The following is a 12,291-nucleotide window of genomic DNA, read 5'->3' as shown; positions in this document are numbered from 1 at the left end:
CGCTTTGATACGGTAGATCGTACACTCCTAGATAGTTGCCATGCCATCCATCTCGGAGATGGAAAGCTACTGCTCATTTGCACATATTGTGTTAGGCACCAAATTTGATAGTTCAAGTCCTATGATGAGGGATTGACTGCCCATGTTTTAACAATTATACCAAATGATCTTGGAGATGGCTATTGCCATTTTTGACAATTGTGCCGAATATGACTCATCTTTTTTTTTTTTTTTTTTGGTAGAAGATGGAGCAAAGCTTATATAGCTGAAATATAGATTGGAGTTTACAACAGAACTATATAACAGTAGGCAAACTATCGCAGCAAACAATAGAGATTACCCATCCAGCAATCAGAATACCTCCCCGAATATGACTCATCTTTGAGATGGATGGCAGTTCGATTTCTAACTTATCGAGTTCATAATTCTTTTGGCAATTATACCAACTGATCCGGGATCAACCACCCACCCATTGTGTAACCCATTGTATCTGGATCAGGCAAGATTAGGTCCAAGCTAGACTTGCTTTTGACAAATTTGACAGGAGAGGAAAAAATAAAATAGAGAAAGCACTTCATCTTTCTGCAGGCCTACAGTTCACCATTTATCAGAGATTAAAATCAAAAAGATTTAGGTTAACCGCAATCTAATCAAACGCCAGTTCTCCCGGCAGAATTCGAGAAATTGCAGAACCGAAAGTAATCGCGGAAATATGAAAGGACGATTTTTAATTGCACTGTAATCAATCAAATATTTTTGGGGAACCAAGTCAAATCTTCGATTAAATCCGAGTCGTGCTACTTGCTTCGGCTTCCGAACCATTCCGGGAAATGAACCGTCACAGATCTGAAAGAACCAAAAACTGGAGAAGAATTTAAACCCCCAACCCAACCCAAGTTTGAGCTCCTATCAAGCAAGGCGTCCTGCAATGGCTAGCGAGAAAAAGATGACCGTGAAGCTGCTAGTGGACAAGGAGAAGAGCCGGGTGGTATTTGCCGAATCCGACAAGGACTTCGTGGATATTTTATTCAGCTTCCTCACCCTTCCCTTGGGCACCGTCACCCGAGTCCTCCGCAAGCAATCATTTCTGGGATGCCTCGATGGCTTATACGAGACCGTGGAGAATCTCGACGCCCAGTACCTGCAGACCGAGGCGTGCAAGACAATGCTGCTGCAACCGATCGGTGCAGCAGCACTGCGTTGCGAGAATTTGGTGCTGAGCGTGGACGACACAAAGCCACGAGAATTCTATACGTGCTCCTCATTCGACTGCTGCAACAGAACTACGCGTTACTATAGCTCCGTCCGAAGGCTCGGTGCACTTGCGGAAAAACTATGCACCATGTTGGAGAACGGATGAAAACCGGTACAACCAGTGAAGATGGTGTTTTTGTAAAGGGGGGAATGAGATTTATAATCTGTGACGACTTGCAAGTAATGCCGGCTTCTGTGGCTGTTTTCATCTCTCTGATTGATAAGCTAGGGATACATGATACAACCATGCTTGATGAAAGGAATCTTGATCTTGGTGTTGAAGAGGTAATGTAGGTGTTTGTACATCATACTTGGCCTTCCTGCTTCCTGGTTCATGATCATTTTCCTTTTTCCTTTTCTTCTTATTCGATACTTTACTATCTTAGTCTTCTTCTATCATGGATCTTCTTCTTCTTGTTCTTCTTCTTTTTGATGATATGGTGTTTACGATTGGGTTTCAGGTCAAGACTTTGCTTAGTAAGTCGTTGATCTCCAAGACGCCCTTAACTGACCTGTATTTCGACAAGTTGAATGAAGCAACAGATCAGGAAGCAGATGACGAAGACTTGTTAGTTCAACCAAAAGATGAAAGAAACGCTGTTGCGGAGTCTACAAAAGAAATAAAGGTGAAGCTGCTACTAGAAGGCACCCACAACAAGGTGGTGTACCTTGAGGTAGAGGAAGACTTCGTGGACCTTCTATTCAGCTTCCTCACCTTCCCACTTGCGTCTGTGGTCAAGCTCCTCCATGGGCATTCATCCATTGGATCTGTTGATAATTTGTACAAGAGTGCTGAAGATCTTGGCAAGTTAGGCAACAAATACATCAAGTCAGAGGATTGCAATAAGATATTATTGTCTCCCAAGCTGGCTCCCTTCTTTGGTTGCAGCCAGAATATGCTTAAAATTGATGAGCAGCTATCTGAACGCTATCACGGCTATATGGAAGTAAATCCGAAGTTTCCTGTTGGACGGACAGACACAGGTGGAGGGTATGCAAAAGGACCAGGGAAGTTCTTGGTGATGGACGGGTTGCGTGTGGCTCCAGTCTCTCTTCTTTCCGCTGTCCAAGACCTCAATGAGAAGAAGGTCCCCATTAACAGTCTCGTGGAGAGGGAGATTGAGTTTGGCGAGGCCCAGGTAAAGACTGAAACTCTACATGTATGAAATATTTAGTTTTCGATGTTTTAAGTCATGACACCAGTAAACTTAATGCCATATATACATGCAATCACATAGGTTGTATCAATTTTGTGCATTTCCTTTCTTTGGATGCAGGCTTTGAATTTGTTGAAAACTGCATTACTTTCTCCTAATGCACTAAGTGCCGTCTTCTCTCCTAATAAAGTGCGGAAGAGACGAACTTATCGGGGTTGACATGCAGCAAGGTTACAAGCATATGCTATCTTGATATTTATCAGGTTTTTTGTCGTTAATTTTCTATTTGTCCGCCAGCGGAATGTGCTGTGGATTGTTATCGACTCATATGGGAGGTGTTGTTAATATCTGATCAAAAGAAACTGTGAACGGCAACTTGGATTCATGGGATTTTGGAGTATATAATAGCAGTCGTATATGACTTGTTAATTTTAAGCCTCAAGTTTTGTATGCTTGTTTTGAGTGCTTTTGACTATAGGTGACACTCGCAACAAAGATCCATGCATATAGATTTGGATTCCAAATTCAGTGTTGAGATGGCTAGCTCAAGTTTTACATCTAAAATAACTAAATAATTAACAAAATGGAAAAAAAGTTGAGCTTTCCTACTTGTTATTCTGAGCATATTTTTCCTCCATTTATTTACCATATTCTGTTATAGTCGCCATGGCCTCTATGCTAGTTATCTATAATTGGTTTGCTAGTGCCTGCTGGAGAGGAGATGGGGGCCAACTTGGTCATCCAATGATTTCACCCATCATTATGTTTGGCTTTTATTGTCATCTTTCTTTGTTGAACTTCTGTTCTTTTACTTAAGCATTTTGCATTTTTTTTTTCCTTTCTCACTTAGTTATGTTTATAGATAGGCTAATTGATGCACATCTTAGCTAGCAAATTTTGATGCAGATTATCGGAGTCCTCACATCTTGTTTTTGCTTGCTTGCCATCCCTTCTTTTAGATATGTTTAGATTGTACTTTTCATATAAAAAAATAATTCATTTTTTTTTTGTGACGTGTACCATTGGATCATGCAAGATATGCTATTAAATCTATGCAGACAAATGATAGATAAAGTTTGGAATGCTTTGAGAAATGCGGGAGGCATAAGCCCATGGTTAATGGTGCAAAAAAATTCAATTATTCTTCCATGCAAAAATACAACCTGAATTTTTTTTTGGATAGGACGAAACATGAATTGAGATAGGATACATAATAGATAAAAAAAAAAATCCATCCATCCAAACTGAAACTTTATTAGAGAAGATAAAAATTCAGATATAAATTCAATCATTTTATTAAATAGATAATCCCATCCGATCCCCAATAGATCGAATCAAGTTAAACAGATGAAATGGTTAAAATATTACTACTTCTGTCTGGGATTCGCAAGCATCATCATGGGGCTCTACTTAAATAACGTTATCCTAATGATAGGCACCAAATATAGGCCCAAACTTCCTCATGAGTTTGTGGGAATTGGGATGAAATCACATTTTTAAGCCAACCTTGCTCTAGCTATAGGCAAACCAAGATTGCATGCCAATATGAATACCTAGCAGGGATGGCCGATTTAACGGAACTTGAGCGGTAGATGGGAAACACAAAATCAGAATCTCTCTCTCTCTTCCGGAACCCTTACACAAGGGTGCCAATGGGCTGAATCAAGCTGGATGGGGCCCAACTGTCGATCTGGCCCATGCACACAATGATAGGCTGCAATTGCCCATCTCTTAACCCACTTAAAGTGCCACAAGTCACGTTGCCGAGTTAACATCCTAAATTTTCCATTGAACATCACACTTGGAACTCAGGCAACCTCAAGAATTTATATGAATTTTTTGGAATTTTCCTAAAGAACACAATCTTGTGTCCTTCCATCGCAAATTTTGGCTTTCTTTTCAATTAAACCGATTACATTGACCCCTTGTTAGCTTTTCTGCAAGCAGGTCCTTCTCGGGTAATTTAGATGGGTATAGCCTCATCGTCGCTAGAACGAGGGGGACGAATAAATGTTCATAATCATGTGCATAAAGGCTCCTTCATGCGGTCTTGCATGAATTGAATACGAGCTCATGCTTAGAGGGGTTATCCTAGTAGTGGGAGCGTTCAACGTGTAGATCTGGTCGTCCTTTTAAACCTATATATATATATATATATATATATATATATATATATATATATGTTTATCATGTAAATGTTGTGAACATTGATGTGGCCCAGAAATCGGTATGCGCTAAATCCAATTTAATACCGTGGTACCATATGCACTGTCCACTATTTCCACCTTATTTATAAGCATAAAACCTTCGAAACACTAGAATATTTTGGGTAATCATGCAGCATTCTCTGGCCTTCTTCCAAGTGGAGGTATCTAAAAAAAAATTAAAATTTTTACGTGGCTTGCTTTGCAGAAAAGATGCACACAAATCAGATTTTGATTAAAAAAATATAATATAAAAATTTATATGAATGTATATTTAATTTTACATTAATTATTTATTGAAAAGATTTTGAATATTTATATACAATCAAAGAATTCAAATAATATCCACGGACTAGCTTTTTGGATGAAGTCTTGAATTGTTACAGATGGAGAAGAGGAGTCAACTGTAACTTATTCAATATTTTTTTGAATCTATTTCTTATCTTTTTATTATATGGCTCTTCATCAAAAGTTTGTAGTTTGCCGTGAAATCATACCTTAATATTTGGGGATGGCCATCCACATTGGTGACTTGTGGACTGCTTAGGAGGTGGAAAAATTAAAAAGGGAATTAAGAAGAGCATGAAATCAACTTGCAATGTTGATTTGCTGGCACATCTGATTAGAGAGAAACTCCGGTATCTTTCTCCAAAAGAAATCTTCCATTAATTCAGTGATTTATAAAGCCCTTATGATCATTTTTTTTCCGAGGGGAATTTACGCCAAGAAAAGGCCTTACATAACCACCAAGCACTGTTTCAGTTAGTCCTATACCACCAAATCATGACTCCTAGTTCGTTTTGTATCCCGTGTTATCAGTTTGCTCACCTATATATCCTTCCTTTTAACTGTAATTAACTTCCGCTCTTTTTAAAAGCTGGGGGGAAGCACTTCGCTTCCTCCATTTCCCTTCAAAAAAAAAAAAAAAAAAAAAAATCAGACATTCAACCCGTAATTTATATTTAGTTTGTTCATAATTTCCTTCCAGTTGTTCTTATCATCTGTATTATTTTGGGACATCAAAAGCATACTTTTCAAAATGCTGATTTTTTTTTTTTAAACCACCTCGGCACTTCACTTTGTACACCGCTTAAGTTGCGCACAACAGAACATGATGAAACTGCTCCTAGATGTGGAAATGGCTTTGAATGTTCTTTGGGTTTATATTAGTGCTGCCTTTACAAGTCTAGCGTTTAACATATGATACATTATCTTGTTTCGCATGTCCAAGGAAACATCTCTTGTGCACGAAACAGGTGCCTCGTGGCTTCATTCTTCCTACATCTTAATTGCCTTGGCATTGTGCATGTTGATTGGCTAACAAAATGTTCTTGTCGCTTCCGCCTTTACCCATCCACTTTTGTTTGATCTCGTGGTTTTTTGAAGTGTTTTGCTTGATTTTGTCAGAAGCCAAAGTTTGTTTTGTTTAGACACTGAAGACCTATTTGGCCGAGCTTTTGAAAAGTAAAATATTATTTATTTTTTTAAAAATAAAATAAAATATTTGATCAAATTTATTTTAAAAAATAATCTATTTCTGAGTGGTAGCAGAAGCAGTTTTTCTACTATAAAAAAAAATAGAAAATTGAAATTTCTCTTTGAAAATAGAAATAGAAGTAGAAGCAGAAGTAAAAAATTAATTTTTTTAACATAAAAATATTCTTACTCAAAATCATTATTTACTATAACTATTTTTATTTATTTGTATTTAATCCTCTCATTATTTACCATAAATACATATTTTTTTTCATAATTTGACAGTTAAAAATATATTTTTTAAAAATTTATCAAATATAAATTATTTTTCAAATACTGATAAAAGCACCTATAAAATGATTTTATCTAATATAAATTATTTTTTTTATAAATTTTTTTAATTTTTATTTGAAAAAAAATAATTTTAAGATAAATTAATTTTTATGGCTTGACCAAATATAGGGATGGCAATGGGTAGGGTTTGGGTCAGATAATATACTACCCATCCCCAAACCCGAACTTAATACCCTATACCCAAACCCTACCCGATACCCAATCGGGTAAGAAAAGAGATACCCATCCCCATACCCAACGGGTTCGGGGATACCCGTGGGTAATCTATTTTTCCATACCCAATCCATACCCGCTCCATACCCAATCCATACCCGTCCATTCTATATCAAAAAAAAAAATAAAATAATTTTATGCATATTATCAATCAAAAATAGAATTATCAATTATATATATATACATACATACATACGCACATACACACTTCTAACACACACACACATACATACATGCATACATATATGCATGCATACATATACATACATATATATATATAATTATATATATATATAGAGAGAGAGAGAAAGAGAGAGTGATCATATATATGTATGTGTGTATATGTGTGTGTGTATATATATGTATGTATGTATGTATATATATATATATATATATATATATATATATACATATACATATTCGAATATATATATATATATATATTTGGATATGGATTCGGGTATTATCCATACCCATAGGTTCGGATCGGATTCGGGTAGAAAATAACACTACCCATACCCTACCTATACCCGTATTATAGTTTTCGGATTTTATCCAAACCCAGTCAAACCCTATTTTTCGGGTTTGACTGGGTTCGGATAGGATGTATACCCATCAGATCGGATTAATTTTGTCATTCCTAACCAAATAAACCCTTAGTCATGCTTTTGTGGTGCAGGGCTTTGAGTTTGTTAAAAGCTGTTTTGACCTCACCAAATCCAGTTTCTATATTTTTTCCACCAAACAGAAGAAAAGGCACCAAGCTCGCATCCCCAGTTGTATCACTTTAGCAACTAAAGTCTCCTTATCTTTTGTTTTGCTTCGTCAAACGGACTACTTTGTTGCATTCATGACAGTCTATTTTGTCACTTTATATTGTTACTATATTTACTAATACCAATTACTGTATTACTATTAAAAAAAAATCCCATACTAACAATAAAGTTGCTGCATTACTATCAAAAAAAAAAAAAAAAAATCTCCTTATCTTTTTCTCCCAGCTTTAACTATTTCTCCGGTTAAAAAAAAAAATTAAATTTGAGCTCATTCACTTGTATTTATCTTTTAAGCTTTTATTTAATAACCCACCACCCTCCCCACTTTTACAGGGGACGTACCGCTCTCCTCGCCGACTTTTGCGGGAGCGATATGGTGGCTGAACCATGGGCGTGGTTTGATGATGGATGGGTCGCACGACACGTGCGCACTGACCGAAATTAAGGGTCAAGCCGTTCCTTCCCGACCATACACAGGACACTTACATTTACATGTTATAATCTCTAAAGAATCCAAGATATATGGACCAAAAAATAAAAATAGAAAAAATCTAAGGGGTTAAAAAATATTTGGAAGAGAGCTACTTCATAATGTGTAGTTTTCTGTTTTGTGATCCTTAGATGATGATGATCATGACCATGTCATGATCATGTTGATTTTTTTTATTTGATTTTAGATTTATATATTTTCTTTTTGAGTTTAGAATTGAGGTAAAGAGGATACTAATTCTACAGTATTGCATAATTGCTACGGTCTTATGGTCACATTTAATGTGAAACTCAAAAGAAAAAAAAATTTCTATTTGCAGCTAAAGTTTTTTTTATTGCCGGCTTACAATATGGTATAAAGGAATTGGGTTCAAAATTAAAATAAAAAAGATACTATATATATATATATTAGATAATAGATACAAGTATCCTTGAGATTCTCAAGGATCCACATCCAAATCTCTATAAAAAAATATTTGGGAGAGAGCTGCTTCACATTGTGACCCTCAAATGATGATGATGATGATCATGTTATTATTATGGTCAATTTTGTTCATTTGATTTAGATTTGGATGTGGATCTAATATATGTTTTTCATTTGATTTTAAAATTAAGATAGAAAGGATACTAGTTCTACAATATTGCATAATTGCAACCGGTCTTGTGATCACATTGAATGTGAAACTCCAAAAGAAAACAAAAAATCTATGTGCTGCTGAAGTTTTCTTATTGCTGGCTTACAATGTGGTATAAAGGAAATGAGTCCAACATTAATATAAAAGAGATACTAATTCTATATATACTATATAATAGATACAATTATCCTTGTAATTGCAAGCGGAAACTCACAAAAGAAAAGAAAAGAAAAAAAAAAAATCTTATCTGCTACTAAAGTTTTCTTATTGTTGGCTTACAATGTGGTACAAGAGAATCGGTATTCTGGAGTGCCAACAACATCAAAAGTTCCAACAATCCTCTTTTACCAAATGTTCACCCAACAACACGTGGGAATATTTTGATAAAATAACAGGTCCATAACCATCGGATAAAAGAACTGATCCATAATCACTAAATATTTATCTAGATAGCAGCATCCTTACCATTTTAGACAGGTGATGGGATTTGGTTTTGCAAGATGTTGGCTCTCACTTCAACTTTGAGCTTTGATTCCATGAGTCTCAAGTTGGTGTACGACTGGGTATGGGCTGCGGCCCAGAGCCTCAGGTGAGGCTGGTTGCTTGTGTCAATATGGAAGATGTACTTTTGCCTTTGAATCTTTAGATCCCCTGACGGCATCATGGGACTCTACGTAAATAACCTTAACCAAATGATGGGCACCAAACATAGGCCCGAACATTATTTAAAAATTTCAGTATTTCTTAATCCTAGCAGGTTGATTTCTAATGATTATCTGTAGGATTCCGGCCCTAATGCTTTTACACTAGTTTATGTCACCCTGAACGTGGCACCTCCAGTCTGTGTGCAAAGGAGAATGACCATTGAGATAATTGCAGGATCTTTTTCGTACACTGCATCTTAATTTGGATCTGTTAATGGATCAGTCATCTCCTTTTATTCAATATCAATGGCCTACTGTCTATCGGCAAGAATTAGTACCACATTATTTAAGGACAGAAATAAAGGAATGTAAATGATTCTTTTAATACAAATAGAGCTACATTTTCAAATGTATTGGGACTCCGTAATTGTCGGTTGACTGACGATAGTGTCATTCTTGTCCAGATCCCATTTGATTGGGATAGGCTCAAAAATTTCTTCTTTTTTTCTCTGATAAATGAGAATTTCTAAATTTTCAAAGCAGCTACGAAGTCGAAGGTTGATTCTAACTTTTGCATATGGTCACCGTCGAGATCCTCAACCGATGTGAGATGAAAGAATAAAATATTCAAATTGTCTCTTCCGCATAGAAGAGGGGTTGAATTTCTTTCACAATCTCAACAATTGAATCGTGCTTTATATATTTTTCAAAATATAACAGATATTTTTTATCCATCCATGACATAAATTATGAAATTCATATCATACCTTAAAATATATATATATATATAATATAATTTAATAATTGATGTCATAAAAAAATATCAATAATTTTCTTCGTATGATAGATACAATCCAAATCCAAAAATAAGATAAAGAACAACAAGGCTATCTCTCTCTTCTTTTCCCAAAAAGTCATTTGATTCTTGAGTCCTAATCAAAGATGTTGGGATATACCGACCGATCCCTTTTACGCCGACTCACCCTCGAGCTTGTCCGATCGATGCCCGACTCTATCGACCGCACCGACCGACGACTGCCGACAGTAGCTACCGACATTATCCGAGATGACCCATTCTGTTCCCGACTAGCCGAACGGCGAAGCCCAGATTACCGACTCACTGTCGGACGGAGGTGGCAGCCGACGTCCGACTCCCGCAATGCGCCAGACCAGCCGACGGTATCCCCGGATCTTCACCCGACGTCCCGCAGCCGAATACCGACGTATGGTCGGTCAGCTCCCCCAAACGCCGTACGACTGCTATGGACTGCTGTCCTGACAAGCACATGCGACGTGATCATTCTGGGGGCATCGTCCTGCCAAGGACATAGGTCAGCCCCAGTGATTTGACAGCCCACGGCGATTTGTCAGTCCGCGGTGACTCTGATAGCCTCCGACGATTTGACAACTCTCCGGTTGTCTGCGCCATTAATGGCGGGACCATGCCGCGCTCTACTATAAAACGGGGAAGGCAACAGTGTTGGAGGAAGGTTTTTCTAAGCTCCTGGGCTCTCTTTCTCTCTCTCTCTCTCCCTAGCTCTCTCCCGCTGAGCCTCTGATTGTTTTCTACTGTTGCCTAGTCTCCTCTTTGATTTGACCGTTGGAGGGTCCCTGTCGGAGGCATCTCCGGTCAGTATGGACTTCTCTTGCAGGTGCTCGTTCTCAACGACCAGACGACGAGGGGATTGGCTGCAACAGGTTTGGTGCGCCAGGAAGGGGCTGGATCACGACCTCCATAGAGCTTCAAAAATTCTTTCGAGATGACAAGAACCAGGGCTCAGCGATCGAGAGCTACCGGATCGGCGAGACACTCTTCCCACCGGGAAGAGGTCTCTCCTCCACCCTCCATGGCGGAACCCAGCTCTCCGCATCCTGTGGTGACCACAGAGGCGTAGATCGCGGTGATCGTGCGGCAGATGACTGTGCTGACGGATGCAGTCAAGAGCCTTCAACAACAACCAACCCGATTGCCGCACTCGTCGGTGGAGCAACCAGCGGTGCACCCGATGCCGTCCAGGAGCAGCCGCCGACGCCCGCATCGATCTCCGTCTCCTCCTCAGGAGCAGCCGTCTCAGCACTCCCACCGAAAAGGAGAGAGGCAGCCATGACGTGACACCCATCGGTCTCAGCGACCCTTTCCTTCCCAGTTGGAGCGAGCAAGGAAGGAGAAGCGACCGCGGACACCATCCGCTTTCCTCTCAGATTCATCGGGAGACTCGACCCATGGGATCTCCCAACACCGACGGATCGATGACTACAAACGTAGGTTCGAAGAAATCGACCGTCGTCTTGCCCAGCCCCAGGTGGACGGACAGAAGTCTTCGAACGATGTCGACTTCCAGACCACCCAACCTCTCTCCCGACTCATCCTCGACGAGCCGATTTCTAGTCGGTTCAAGATGCCTCATGTGGAGCCTTACGACGGCTCCACCGACCCAGTTGACCATCTGGAGAGCTACAAGGCTCTCATGATGATCCAAAGGGCAACCGATGCCCTCCTCTGCATCGGCTTCCCCGCCACACTTCGCAAAGCTGCCAGGGCCTGATACTCCGACCTCCGCTCAGGAAGTATCCACTCCTTCGGGCAGCTCGAGCATTCTTTCGCGGCTCATTTTTTGCACCAGCCGGAAGCCATCACGAACCTCGGACAGTCTTTTCTCCCTCAAGCAGGGAGAAAATGAGATGCTCCGACATTTCATAACGCGATTCAACGCGGCCACGCTTGAGGTTTGAGATTTCAATAAAGACATGGCTATCTCAGCCATGAAGAGGGGGCTGAGAGGGTTCCGATTTACATACTCCTTGGACAAGACCTTCCCCCGGACATATGCTGAACTGCTGGAGCGCGCGTACAAATACATGCGCGCAGACGAAGGAGCTTTCGACCTATGCCTGATCGAGACCAAGGGTCCGAAGGAGAAGCGAAGGAAAGGTCGGGCTCCCATCGAGCCTAGCGGGCCCCCGACCGACAAACAGGTCTCACCCCAGCGACAGAGCCCGAGATTGCCCCGGCGGCAGAGTCCGAGGCCGATGCGTCACAGGTATGACTCCTATACTCCTCTCTCTGCTCTTCGTGCGCAGATTTTGAT

The 12,291-nt window shown here is 39.6% G+C and overlaps 1 pseudogene; it reads left to right on the top strand.

The window, feature by feature from the left end:
* The first annotated feature begins 923 nt into the window (after nt 1-923).
* Nucleotides 924-2,800, top strand: LOC105044094 (uncharacterized; annotated as a pseudogene).
* The last annotated feature ends 9,491 nt before the right edge of the window (nt 2,801-12,291 follow it).

The sequence above is a fragment of the Elaeis guineensis genome, chromosome 4 (genome assembly GCF_000442705.2).
Source record: "Elaeis guineensis isolate ETL-2024a chromosome 4, EG11, whole genome shotgun sequence".
NCBI lineage: Eukaryota > Viridiplantae > Streptophyta > Magnoliopsida > Arecales > Arecaceae > Elaeis > Elaeis guineensis.
This window is presented reverse-complemented; position numbering and strand designations above follow the sequence as displayed.